At 37.3% G+C, this 13724-nt stretch overlaps 1 pseudogene; it reads right to left on the bottom strand.

Annotated features, from left to right (window-relative positions):
* Positions 1-12775: 12775 nt before the first annotated feature.
* On the bottom strand, positions 12776-13459 carry LOC102498543 (calcyclin-binding protein pseudogene; annotated as a pseudogene).
* Positions 13460-13724: the final 265 nt, after the last annotated feature.

Below are 13724 nucleotides of genomic sequence, written 5' to 3' on the forward strand. Positions count from 1 at the left end.
TATATATATAGTGTGTGTGTGTGTGTGTGTGTGTGTGTGTGTGTGTAAACTTGAAAGTCCCCAGGCCTCTCTATCCTATGAGATCAACTGAGATCATATTGACATGAATTCATAGATTCTATTGGCCTAGTTTATTAGTGGCCTCACTTTATAACCACAGGGCATCTGCAAAGACCTCTCTAATTATTCTGAGATGCACTGGGGCATTTCACTTCTGCTTAGTTATTTCAAGGTTTTCTGCTGTAACCTACTTGTTGATGCCCACCAACACAAGCCCCTGAAATAGATGCTTTCTTGAACAGCATGACTCTAACATCTAGAGAACAATTTCATAGTACCCCAAAGTGACATGGCCTACAGGTCCCACCTGTATGGAATTCATGCTGTGTCAGACTCCAGATTGGTAAGGTTGACCCCCTCATTACTCATTAGGTCTTACAGCTAGACTGTGGGGTTGGGCTTGGAAGTGACAAATGAAGTCATCAGCCTTTTCCCTTGCTTCATGTCATTCAGTGTATAGCAGCTCTTATATAATGACTATTATCAGAAGCATACCACACATTGCCATAGAACAATAGTTGCTGTTTTGCAAGCCATAAGTAGACTTGCTCTCAGATTTCTTAAAAGCCTTACCGTACTTTTAGTAATGACTTTGGTGAATGAACTTCTCTAAGAAAGCAGGCAGGATGTTGAAAACAACAGGAAAGAGGTAAAATATTAATCCATTTTCCAATTAAAAAATAAAATTGGCCACCATTGCATTTGTATTATGATTAGTAGTGTCACACATAGAGCTAATTTCTAAAGCATTCCTGGCCTCCCCATAGCCTGCCCTACTCTCTGCAAGTTTGGCCTAGCTGTGATTATTTCCTGGTTGCTTTTCATTGGCACGTGGACATTTGTACAATTCTCCATTTAAGCCATAAAGAATGACTCTCAATCTTTCTGTCTTTGATGGGAAGTAAAAGATCAGGACTCTCTGCCCTTCAGACAATCGAAGGGAGCAAACATTGCAGGTAACAGTCTTTGTTGACAATACTCCCAAGAGGAATTAATTGTTCCTGCTCCATCTCTGTCACATAGACTGCAATGAATTCACTGCATGAGCCAACACAGGGAGTCATACATGTACATGACTGTGGGGTGGTCAATATTTCCATAAATGGATATTCTACTCTCAATTATTTCATTGGAGAGATCTATAACACAAATGCTGTAGAACTTCTCCCTTGAACAAATAAGCTTTCAATCACTTTTTGACTCGCTTGATATGCAATGCATACATGCTTTGAGAAAGTATATTGTAAGCTATAAAGACATACAATTATTAAATGTAAATAAAAACATATTTTAAAATGACAAATTTACTTATAAGTTTTGATCTGTGCAATATCCATAAACTGAATATTCAGTGTGAAAGAACTGTGTTAACAACCCAGACTAGAAGTATGAAATCCAGCCACATCATGAAGCCCTATGGGTTAGTAGAGTAGGGACAATTGTTTTGACTTAATGAGCATTTTTCTCTTTCTACCATAAATTTAAGGAGGAGACCTAATGCCACAGGTTTATTTAACTCCAGTCTCAAGTTAAAAATTTCAGTGTTGGACCAGCAGATGGCATGGTGGTTAAGGAGATGGATTCCCACAGGGCCAAACACAGTTCCAGTCCTGGATCAGGTGGTTTGAATATCATGCTGAACTGTGTGTGTGTGTGTGTGTGTGTGTGTGTGTGTGTGTGTGTGTGTGTCCAAAATCCCAGGAAGAAAATGGAGGAGAAAGGCTTGCAGCCTGGCCATCCTCCTTGGGAGATGATTTCTCACTTTCCCTCTCTCTCCCCCTGTTTCTCGCTATTTCTCTCTGATAAGCATACTCTCTCCCTATGACAAAAACCGAAAAAAAAAAAAAAAAAAGCTCAGTGTTGTTCCTGGTGAATTTGACATCTTATACATTTTTTAAAAGGTAAAACAAGAAGAAACAAAGACAGAATGCTGAATTAATTTCATCCACCTTTGATCTGTTTCATCTAGTATTTAAAAGTAAATACTAGCTGGGAGAGAAAAGTAATCAAGGAAAAAAACAGAGCCAAGACATTTAAGGGACATAGAAATGGAGCACTGTCTGTTGAAAATAATGTGTATGGGATTTTCAACTGGACTGGTAGGAAGTGTGTTTATGTTTGATAAATTCATTTTACAAGCTAGAGTGATGTACAGTAACTGAATGTATAAATTAAAATAAAAAAATGTAAACTGACTGGACTTATGAGAGATACTGCATTTAGGATTAAAAATTTAAAATGGGTTTACAGATAATTTGGAAATATTTGTGAAATTTGGAATTTTGTGAATTTCAGTGTACTTTCTTCTAATCTTTAAAACTCTTGGAAATTAGTGTTTTATTTTATATCTTGAGCATTTATTTTAATATGAAATTACTAAATGTAAAGGAATAAGTGATTACTTTTAAAATCCTTCCATTTATTTTAATTTTCTCAAAAGTAAAAATATGGTATCAATATGTGTTTTTTTGTATTTTTATTTATGTAATTACTTTGCTTATAGTTATAAAATGTTCACTGAAAATCACAATGTCAATAGAAAAGTCCAGTGCCTTGGCATATAAATAAAATACTGTTCAAAAATATGATAATGGCAATTTATCTTTTATTGAACTAAGCTTTATACAGACAACTATCATGTGTTGTTCAACATAAATCTGGTTCAAGGCATTGAGAACACCTAAAATCAGACAAATAGTGTGAGGAGGGGATGGCATACGCAGGAAAGGACTATATGGGCTGTGATCCACATTGATATAACTTTTCTCCTGAGGACACTCCATTGTCTATGAAGCATGGGATAGTTAGAATCACAAAAAGCAGCATTCCTGTGGCTTGGGATATCATAGAATGGTATATAAAGCTATCAGAGTAGCTAGAAAATAAGGGGGGAAATTTAAGAAAGGAGGTAGCTACAGGGATGGGAAGGGGGTCATCCCAAATCTGCATATAAACCACTGCAAATCACTGGCTGAACCCCTAAACTGTGCATGCCCTGTAATAGCTAGAAAGTAATAGCTAGAAGGCTAAAAGAACTGGGAACATTCCCTGTTCAAAAAAGAATTTGGGTTTTGAGTCTTGCCAATAACTGTTGAATAGAAGCAGAATCTTGGGATACTTAAATATTTCAATCTACCATAGCCAATATGACTGCCGTGGATCTTGTTTTTGTCCCAGAAGACCTGGGCTGTAATAAATTGGGCAATGTGGTCTAGACCACATAAATGTGGGACAGATGCATCATCATCTGGTGAACCATGATGAAGAATAATTACGAGTGGATTCCTAGCTATGATCGATCTGTGCCAAGGGTGATAAAGCATTTCACCAAGATGTTATCTAGTGAAATAGGGAACAGCTCTTGTCATTTGTAGACTGATTAAATGGTGGAAAGAAAAATAGTGAATCTTTTCTTTTTTTTCTTTTATTCACAGTAGAGTGCATACACATGCACATAAAAGAGAGAAAGAAAGAAAGCACTCCCTAATAAGGCATGGTTATTCCACAATCCTTCTTCCTCCAATTCTGGTCATGTGCAGACATGGATCAGTGTGTTACCCTGGGAACCAAGATTTGAGCTCCCGTCAGCCATGTGGAATCTGACTTTTTCCATACAATTTTTAACTGCTGTGTTGCAGGGCTGACGCAAAATAGTAAACCTTTAATCATTAAGATCTAGATTCAAATGGCCTTGATATGTTAAACAAGTGGCTAGACTCTAATAGAATGCAATTTACTGCATAAATGCTTAGAAAAGAGGACCATAAAGCATAAATAAATGTACCAAAGCAGGAGATAGATTAAAACAGTGGCTCTTTAACTTTTGGTCTCAGGATCCCTTTATTCATGAAAAACTATTGTGGACTTGAAAGAAGTTTATTTGTGCAGATCATGTCTAATATTTTATATATTAGAAATTGAAATTGAGAAACTTAAAATATATTTTATCAACATGTTTCAACATAATAATTGTATTCCATTTTATATTAGCACAAAAATATATTTTCAGAAAAAAAAATACAATACTGACTGGCAAGTCTGGCATTATTTTACATTTCTGCAATTCTCTTTCATGTCTAGGTTGCTGGAAGACAGCTGGAGTCCCGTATCTAATTCTACATTCAGTATGTTAAAATATCACATATCATGCAGCCTCTAAAAACACTCTACTCCACACTTGTAAAGGAATGTGAATTACAAATAACATTTTGGTATTATTATAAAAATAGTTTTGGTTTTTTAGATCATCTAAAATGGTCTCTAGAACTTCCAGGAATCTGCCTCTGTAGAGAATCACATGAAATATAAATACCTCACACACTCTGGGTCACTTCTTAGGCTTCCCCTGACATACTTCTTTTCTAGACCTACTATCATCAGTCCTTTCACCTTCTTCCTTATGGCTTTCAAACCATCCCACAGAAATATTAACAACTTCTCACAAATGTATGAGGGGGATTCATAAAGTTAGTGAAAAATAAAATTAAAACATGAATTTATTTTGGTGCAAAAACTGTGAAATTCATGCCTAGTTTTTTCATAATATGCATTTTACATGAACTTTTTGAAGACTCATAGAGTCCACCTCTCCACTCATCTTCTAAGTAGGGAATCAATATCACTTGAAATTCTGACTACTGAGAGACTTTCCTTTCCTCATCACACTTGAGGGATATCCCCTAAGTAAGGTAGGAATTCACAGCATGTCACTTTTGACTGGCTTCAGTGTATTGTACAGAAATATCTTGAAAGCAGGCTCGAATAGTCTCCTTACCTCATGAGGCCATGGTTATAGAGTGAAGGAGTCAGGCATTGCAGCAAAAATAGCAGTACTGAGACTGTGTGCCAACTGACTTTGTGACATACTGGTGCCTCCAGTACTTGCCCAAATCTGACCTTATAATTGATGATGAGCAACTTCTCAAACTGATGGTTCAATGAGTCATAAAAATCCTGCTTTGGATAAAAATTCAATTAGCATGGTCATTTTGAATTTCCAAGGTTCAATAGCAAGCCAAGCATTGTTTCTTTTAATAAAGAAAACATTTTCTGAAGAAGGTATAGCCTTGTTCCAAAACCCTGCACTAATAGTACATTTCACAAGATCCGGAAAATATCTCCTTCTATGACTGAGAATTTGAACAATGTTAGATCTTCTATGACATAAAGTCCAAGTAGCAGAGTTGCTTAAAATGCAGCCTAGTTTAGCTACTCCCAAATGTGATAAATTGTTTCCTTCAAAAACCCAAGTCCCTTTCTTAAGTGGTAGGAGTTGGGCAAAATATAGAAACTTGTCTTTCACTTTAGATGCAATATCCTGACATGCCCTGAACTACGGGAGTACCGGAAATTTCTCTGAGATGACAGGCACATAAATTTTCATTGTGTTTTCTTTCCACCCTGGACAGGCATACGTCTCACCAGGTGTTAGGGTTATCTATTGTATAACAAATCACTCCAAAACTTAGTGGCCTAAAAGAACGACAATCACTTTAATATCTCTCAGTTTTTGTGTGTCAAGAATATTGGAAGAGGGGCCAGCTACAATGGCATAGTGGTAACACAATTCTCCACAATTCAGAACCCACACGAGAAGGTCCCAGATTCATGACCCAAGATTTCCTGTGTATGCCAGGCACTTGTGCTCCTACTCATGATCCAGGCTAGCTGGGACTGTGAATGGATCCTGACTTGAAGACCCTGCTGTGGAAGGAGCACGTTCTCCCACACACTCTCTCTCTTTCTATCTAAAAAAATAAATACGCAAAGATAAAAAAAAAAAAAGTGAGATGTGGGAAGGGCTTAGCTGGACAGCTCTGACTCAGGATCTCTCATGTTTTTGCAGTCAGTGTGGCTAGAGTTGGAAAGACAGGGTGCTGAAGCCACTGAGAAAGCCAGGCATCTCTTTATGTAGCCTCAGGACTCACTGAGCTCTCCATTTCCTGCCAGCAGGACAGCATGTCTGTTTACATGGTAGGTGAAGGCTTCAAGCACAAGGTTCCAGCTGAATGAAATAGTAACCATTCAATCTTTTATGACCTACCATAGTTGTATCCATAGCAGCACTACTGCTGTTTGACACATGTAGGCCCACCCAGTTTGAGAGAAGGGAACACAGACCCTCATCACTCTCACTGTGAAGTGGGAGGAGTAGCAGGATCACCTTCTAAGACAAGCTTGCGGAATTTCAGGTATCGATCTGCCAGACCAGATAATAGGAACATCTGCTGATTCCTGCTACACGTCCTATAATATGGCATTAAAATAGAAGACCAGAGCTATGTAAAATGATGAGACAATTGTGGCTTAGATTATGAAAGTCTATAGGAGAGTTGTTCTTCCCCTGAGGCAAAATGGAAATGTACTGCTGTGTATTTTGGGTGGAAATAGAGTGCTTCTACTACTATTTATTGGAATAATTTTGTAAACATTTTCCAATAAAATAACTGGTACATAGGAGGTACACAGTAAGGACATTTTGCTTTAGAAAAGGAGACTACCCCTGGAACAATAGCTATAATCTGAATCACCACCCAACTAGTTTACCATAGTCAAAAGAGTCGTCCACTCGGGACCGGCAGTTAGCATAATGGCTATGTCACTGGACTCCCACATAGTCAACCGCGGTTCGCGTCCTGGACCCGGTGGCTTAAAACTCACTCTGGGCGCACGTGCGTGCGTGCCCAAGATCCTGAGAGGAGAATGGAGGAGAAGGGATTGTGGCGTGGCCATCCCCCCCTGGGGGGCAATTTCTCGCTTTCTATCTCTCTGTCTCTCTCTGTCTGGGAAGCGCACGTGCCCTATGGCAAAAACCTCTCCAAAGGGAAAAAAAAAAAAAAGAGTTGTAATCAGTTATGTTTCTGGAGGTGGCTGTAACTCACCTTAAGGTACAGGCACAAAGTTTTATGTTTGACTGTTCCTATCATGATAGTCTTCACTCCTCTGGTCAGAGTCATTGTAGGGAATGTGTTAGCAGCCAAATTTTGTCTATTACAGGTGTGCCTTCAAGAACCAGAGAGTTAGGTAGGTTTGTGGACACTAGGACCCAGTGTGAGACAGATTTGGTCCCAAACTCCACTGTAACCCCGTATCTCCAAAAGCCCCAGCAGTCAGGTGGCCAATAACCCTAACAATTTTCTTTTCTTTCTCCAGTTCAAAGATGTTCTAATAAAAGTTTAAAAAAATCAAAGAAGGAAACATTCACAATATGTACATGTTCCAACATTTTAGGATTTTTCTACAAGAATTTATCAACTGGTTCATTTCAGGAAATCAGAGAATGACCATGACTCTCAATTACGTGGGTCATATTGTAGTCTTATTTCCAAATTTAAATTTATTTGTTTGGGGTTTATAAAATAAGTGAGACTTTATAAGCCTCTTCATTTATTGGAGTTCTAGGGTTCCCATGATCAACTAACCACCAACAGAGATTCCTGTGGAGCAAACTGGTGACTATCTCTCTTCTATTTATTTCAGCAGTAGATTACCTTTTCTGGTGATCAGTTACTGCTACGGGGACTCTGACAACTAGATAGTCTACCACACACTGACTCAGGGAACCCATTTCAAAGTCAGAATTTTTTTTTTAAGCCTTCATCCGACACCTATCAGAGATGACAACAATTGCTCCCAAGCATTTTTCAAAAATATCTGTGATTAGGGTCAAAGGCACAGCAATGCAACGCTCTGAGAGGGTAATCTATATGGAAAGGTTCTGGGTTTAAGCCTGGAGAGTTCCCCGATATCTGGAGATCAGAGCATGAAGACCATGTTGGGAATGCCTGTCTATCTATGTCTGTCTCTTCCTGGATCTCTTGATCATGAAAGAAAGAAACTTAAAAATAATATATTGGGACTGTCTCCATAGTCTAAGAAAAATGCATACCACATGGCTGATCACACCTTGATTCCTGGTGCCAGCAGCTTGATAAACACACTGGAGAGACCAGCAGTTAGCATAATGGCTATGTCGCTGGACTCACACGTGGTAGACCCCTGTTGGAGTCCCAGAACCGGTGGCTTAAACTCATGTTGTTGGGCACGTGTGCATGCGTGCCCAAGATCCCGAGAGGAGAATGGAGGAGAAGGAATTGTGGCATGGCCATCCCCCAGGATTTCTTGCTTTCTGTCTCCCTGTCTCTCTCTGTCTTTCTGGTGAGCACACACACCCTATAACAAAAACCTTTCCAAAAAAATAAAAAATAATAAAAAACACTGGGTGCATGTGCGTATGTGCCCCAAATCCTGACAGGATAAAGAAATGGAGAAGGAATTGCAGTGAGACCACACCTCACTGGATGATGCTTCCCCCCCACACCCCACATCTGGTGAGCACATGTGCCTCCTGGCAACTGAAAACAATGTTATCTGTACTTTCATAGCCTTTATATTGTTCAGTCCTTGATTAAGGGAGGCCTCTTCTGGTTACACAATAAACATGAAGGCAAAAGGGTTTCATAGCAAAAAGCAATTAAAAAGTCCTATGTCTCTAAGTCTTTGAATTCTTCCTCTATATTACTAAGCAGATTCTGACATCTCAATGTCATTTCAGCATCGCTGAAACCAGTACAAAACATAAAGTTGGAATTTTTGTCAAAGGTTGTCCCATGGTCAAGTCTCATTGTCCACAAACCTATTCATAGTTATTTTTAAGTACATTTGATTGCATTGCAAAACCTAGTAAACTAAAAATATGGTTCCCAGATCCCTTGAGTCCAAGGTTTTGTATGTTAATTAAATATATTTGTACTGACCAGTACCTATGTACAATTTGAAAGAAGTGAGGATAAATGCAGATTACCTGTAGCCAATACAATACCCCTTAAAACCAAGTATTAAAATAAAATGATCTGAGACCCCGAAATTTTAAATAATTAATTATGAAGTATAAAACGGAGGTCTTCAAAATATTAAGAATCACACAGAGCAAAAAGTAAGTTTTTCTGCAGTGTTAATAAATCCAATGAAATATCCTTTGTACAGTTTAGCTTTCAGTATGTTCCTTATGATATACAGTAGTTCAAATAATTTGTTACATGAATTTATGAAAGGACAGCTAGAGGTGTGATTGGGGCAGCTGGATCCCACATAGCACAGTTCAAGTTCTAGACCCAGCAGCTTGAGAAACACACTAGACACATGTGTGAGAATGCCCAAAATCCAAAGAGGAGACCATAGAATGTTGTGAGGGCATTCTCCTGGGTAGTGCTTTCTCACTCCCCCTCCCCTGTCTCTCTCTTTTTCTGTCTTTCTCCAGTGAGGGCATGCACCCTATGGAAAATTAAGAAAAAAAAATTTGTTGATGGAACATACAATCAAAGTCAAATTTAAATATCATTGACCTATGAGACAGAGTAATAAGCCAAACATAATTATGTAGTATGTAAAAGGTATTATAGTTTTTTAAAAAGCAATCTAATGTGTATATATACATATGTGTGTGTGTGTGCGTGCATGTGTGTGTGTGTAAAATATATATATGTAAGAGCAATAAGCCAAAAATTACTATATAGTATATAAAGGGCATTACAGATTTTAGAAAAGCAAATGCATGTGTATATAAAGTATATATATAAATGTACACATACACATGGATATTTCTTTAATTGTTGTCATTATTATATTATTAACTGCCAAAGGCCTCACTTTAAAGCCTTTATTAAATACGAACATACTGTTGCTCAGTCATATACTTCAAAGTCATCTATTTCCATTTACTAGGTCAATTATTTTGGTGACCAGTGTTATGACAAGGATATTAATTTGTGAAAAACATTATCAATTTTCTCCTGTGAAGATATGTGAATAATACATGTAATAGATATGATGGACTATGGGCCAGAAAGATCAGGTGAAGCTCATCAGACACACTTCAGATACCACATTAAGTTTTTGGCTAGATTTCCAAATATGTAAGGCCCTTCTCATTAAACCAAGCAGCTTAATCTCAAAGACTAATGCTTCTCACTCTCATTCTATATCATGTGGTCTTGTGATAGATATAACAACAGCTATCCTGAAGATGATTTCAATAAAATAATTCTGGAAAGGACTCAGGGAATGGATACAGGTTTTTTATATTAAATTAGTACCTTCAATGAATATTAGATAAGGCCAGATAGCTTCCGTAAGAAATATAAATCACCTAATAGTAATGCATGAAGACAGTGCATATAATGCAAAAAATGTAATACCATGCACAGTACTCTCCAATAGCCTTCTTTTATTTTCTTAAAAATGAAATTGAACTTGCTGAATAGGAAGAACAGATATGTTTTTGCCTGAGCCATATTTTTAAAAGTCATAACTTAATAGAGATACTTTAACCTAAATCCCTCTATTCTTCCCAAGTTATACATTTTTTCCTAAGCATTTTTATCCTACTATGAGAGTAGATATGATGAATGAATCTTGGCACATAAAAGCATTAACCGGGCCAGTTCCATGGCCTGGTGGTTGTGTCAGACAGATCCCACATGGCTACATGTATGGCTTGGGTCCCAGACCTGATGACTTGAGAAATACACTGGGTGCTAAAGCATATGTACTCAAAATCCCAAAAGGAGGGAGATATGGAGGAGAACAGATTGCAGCATGACCATTGCCCATGATGGGTGCTTTTATCTCTCCCTTCTCCTCTGTCTCTCTTTTTCTGTGAGTGCATCTGCCCTCTAGCAAGCAAACAAACAAACAAATAAATAAATAAATAAATCACTAACCAAATGAACTCCTGCTGAGATATGCAAACCATAATAGGAAAGGGATACTAGATGATTAGAAATTATGAATATTGGAGCCAGTTGGCGGTACAGTGGTAACACAACTAGACCAAAAGGGAGAGGTCTCTCTGCATCTCTCACAGAAGAAATAAATTAATTTTAAAAAAGAAAAATACATTATTAATATTGGGGCCTGTAGATGGCATGGTGGTTAAGGGCGCTGGACTCTCATAGGGCTGACGGTAGTTCGAGTCCTAGACCTGATACTTTCTCTCTCTCTCTCTCTCCTCTACTCTTCTCTCTCTCTCTCCCTCTCTCTCTCTCCTCCTCCCCCCCACGTCACACTCTGGTCCTCTCTGGGCAAATTTAAATAAATAAATAAATAAATAAAGTTAAATAAAATAATTGTTTAAAAAAGAAATTAATATCTAAAATATTTTTCACAGATTCTTCTCAATTTTTCTCAACTAGTTTGCTTCTTAAAAAGTCAATGGAAAACAAAATAAATTGAAGAGCTGTCTCAGCTGATCTAAAATAAATCAGATATGTTGGAAATTTAGACTAGTGGAAGACTACATAAGCCATAAAGGTGTCTTCTTAGAGATAACCAACTATATAGAAACCTAAAGAAACAAAGTACTCGAGACATTCATTCTTCCGAAGCCAAACACCACTTTTCATGTATCTGAATATTGCTCACACTGAAATATGCTACTTCGAACCAATGTGAAAATTTGTAGACTGTATATTTTAGTCAAGTCTGCTAGTCTCTAGGATGGTCTTATTACTCCAATAGAAATTTTATTTTTCACCACACAACAGGAATTACATAAAGAACATGTACTGGAATGGCAAGGGGCTTTACTAGGAGAAAAATACCAAAAGTGTACCTTGAGTACTTTAGATTGTTATAAACATTAACACGCCCTTCTTGCCAGTGATAATACATTTCTAATAATAGAAAGCTAAGAACTCTGTTTTTTCCAATAGTTTTCCTGTAGTTTCTTTTCCATTTTCCATGAATAATAATGATAACAAAGAAACTACAACCCCCATATTCTTTTATGCAGTTCTTACTATGTGGTGCCAGATATTTCAAGTGATTTCATGCATCATCTCATTAACTCTCATAACACTAGGAGGTAGGTATTATTTCAGAGCTCTGTTAAAGAGAAGGAAATGCAGGCTAAAGAAAGGTTAAGCAAATTACCCAAAGTCAAACAGCTGTAAGTGTCAGACCTGCACTTTGAGTTATCTGATCCCAAAGCCCATACTCTTAACCACTATGTCATTATATTGCTTTTCTTTGAAATAAAATGTCATGTCTATGCCAAGGGGAAAGTAACTTTTTATAGAGTCTGTTGTTCACTTATGACTCATTTTCTATTCCATACACTTCTAATAAGGACACAAAAGGTCATGAGGTGAGTCCCTTCCAGTCCTCTTATGCTACACTTGGTAAGTTCTTGCAGAAATTGTAGCTTCCTCTTTCCTCTGTCATCCTGCAAATGTGCTGTGTATGACACAGCAACACACAGAATCCAGACTTTCTCTCCAAGGCTCATGCAAGCCCAGGACTTAGAAGATTCTGGGAATGGTCAGGAGAGGCAACTGAGAAAAACAAAGAAAATTCACACAGCACAACTTTGTTCTTAAGAGAAGGGGACAGAATTACAGTCTCTACTAGAGTATCTATATAATGTATATTTATTATACAAATTTGATAGATAAAATAGAATTATCAAAAATAAAGTAATATTTAGAAATTTTGAACATTTGCCTAGGAATATTATTCATGAAACTATTCCTAGTATTTTTTAATAAGCATACTTTATATAAATAAATTTTCCAATAGGACATAGAGAATTCACTGTCTTTACTTAGAAGGCTGTGTAAATAGTTATCTGTCAAATTTATATGTGCTGCTTACTAACATTCCCTTATTGGAAATATCAGAATTTCCATATCACAGTTCCTGAAAGAACTTTTAAGTCTCAAAATTCTGGTTCTCCTTTGGCTTGCTTCTCTCTTGATTCCACCCAGGCTTTTTTAATGGTTCACTTCATATCATCATCTCTATCTTCATAAATTTCCTTTAGAATATTTGTAAGTCCCTCACTAGGATCTGGTTCAGTGTCATATGAAGGCTTTTCTTTCTCTTTTTACTCTTTTCAACCTGAGTCAGGTAGTCCTATTGTGTGTTTTCTGCTTTCTTTCTGCATAATATGAGAACTGTATTGGTCTTAACTTTTTTTTAACTGCCTTCAACAGAGATAGGTTTCAAAAGATTGTTCACAATCATGGAGTAACTCTTGCCATTTAGGTTCTTTACCAAAAGATCAAATGACCTCTCTGTGAAATGCACCTACACATTCTTAGTAGGAACTTGATGAACTCCAGTTAAGGTAATATAGATTTTCACAAATTTATCTGATTCCATCCATAATGACTGATTTTCACTGTATATCCTGTCGTAATGGGAACAACCATAGCAGCTGGCTTTTTATTGCCAAGGAGTTCTGGGTTTTTCTCTGTGATTTCTGTTGCATCTTCTTCTTGATTTCTGCCTTGGATTTTCCAACTGTAAGTGCATCACATACTCTTTTCCTAGTGGTCTTTTCCAGTAAAACCTTTACTTCTTCTAGATCTTCCTATAGCTCTTCTAGAGTTGAAGCCATGGTCTTGCTGAGCACCAATGGCCCAAGCTGCAGCCACAGAGAGCATATATTAATTGGTTACCAACTTCAGGAAGACATATATTGAGTTGTTAGGAAAGCCAAGATGAATTTTAGCATAGAAAGATATGTTATGACTTTCTAGACAACTAATATTTTATAAATAAGAATCTCCTATATGTATTTTTAAAAATTTGCTAGAGGGCATGTGCACTTCCTGGGAGAGAAAGAGTGAGTATGCACCTGCACTTCCATGAGGAATGGCCAC

This window comes from Tupaia chinensis, unplaced genomic scaffold, assembly GCF_000334495.1.
Source record: "Tupaia chinensis unplaced genomic scaffold, TupChi_1.0 Scaffold000597_1, whole genome shotgun sequence".
NCBI lineage: Eukaryota > Metazoa > Chordata > Mammalia > Scandentia > Tupaiidae > Tupaia > Tupaia belangeri.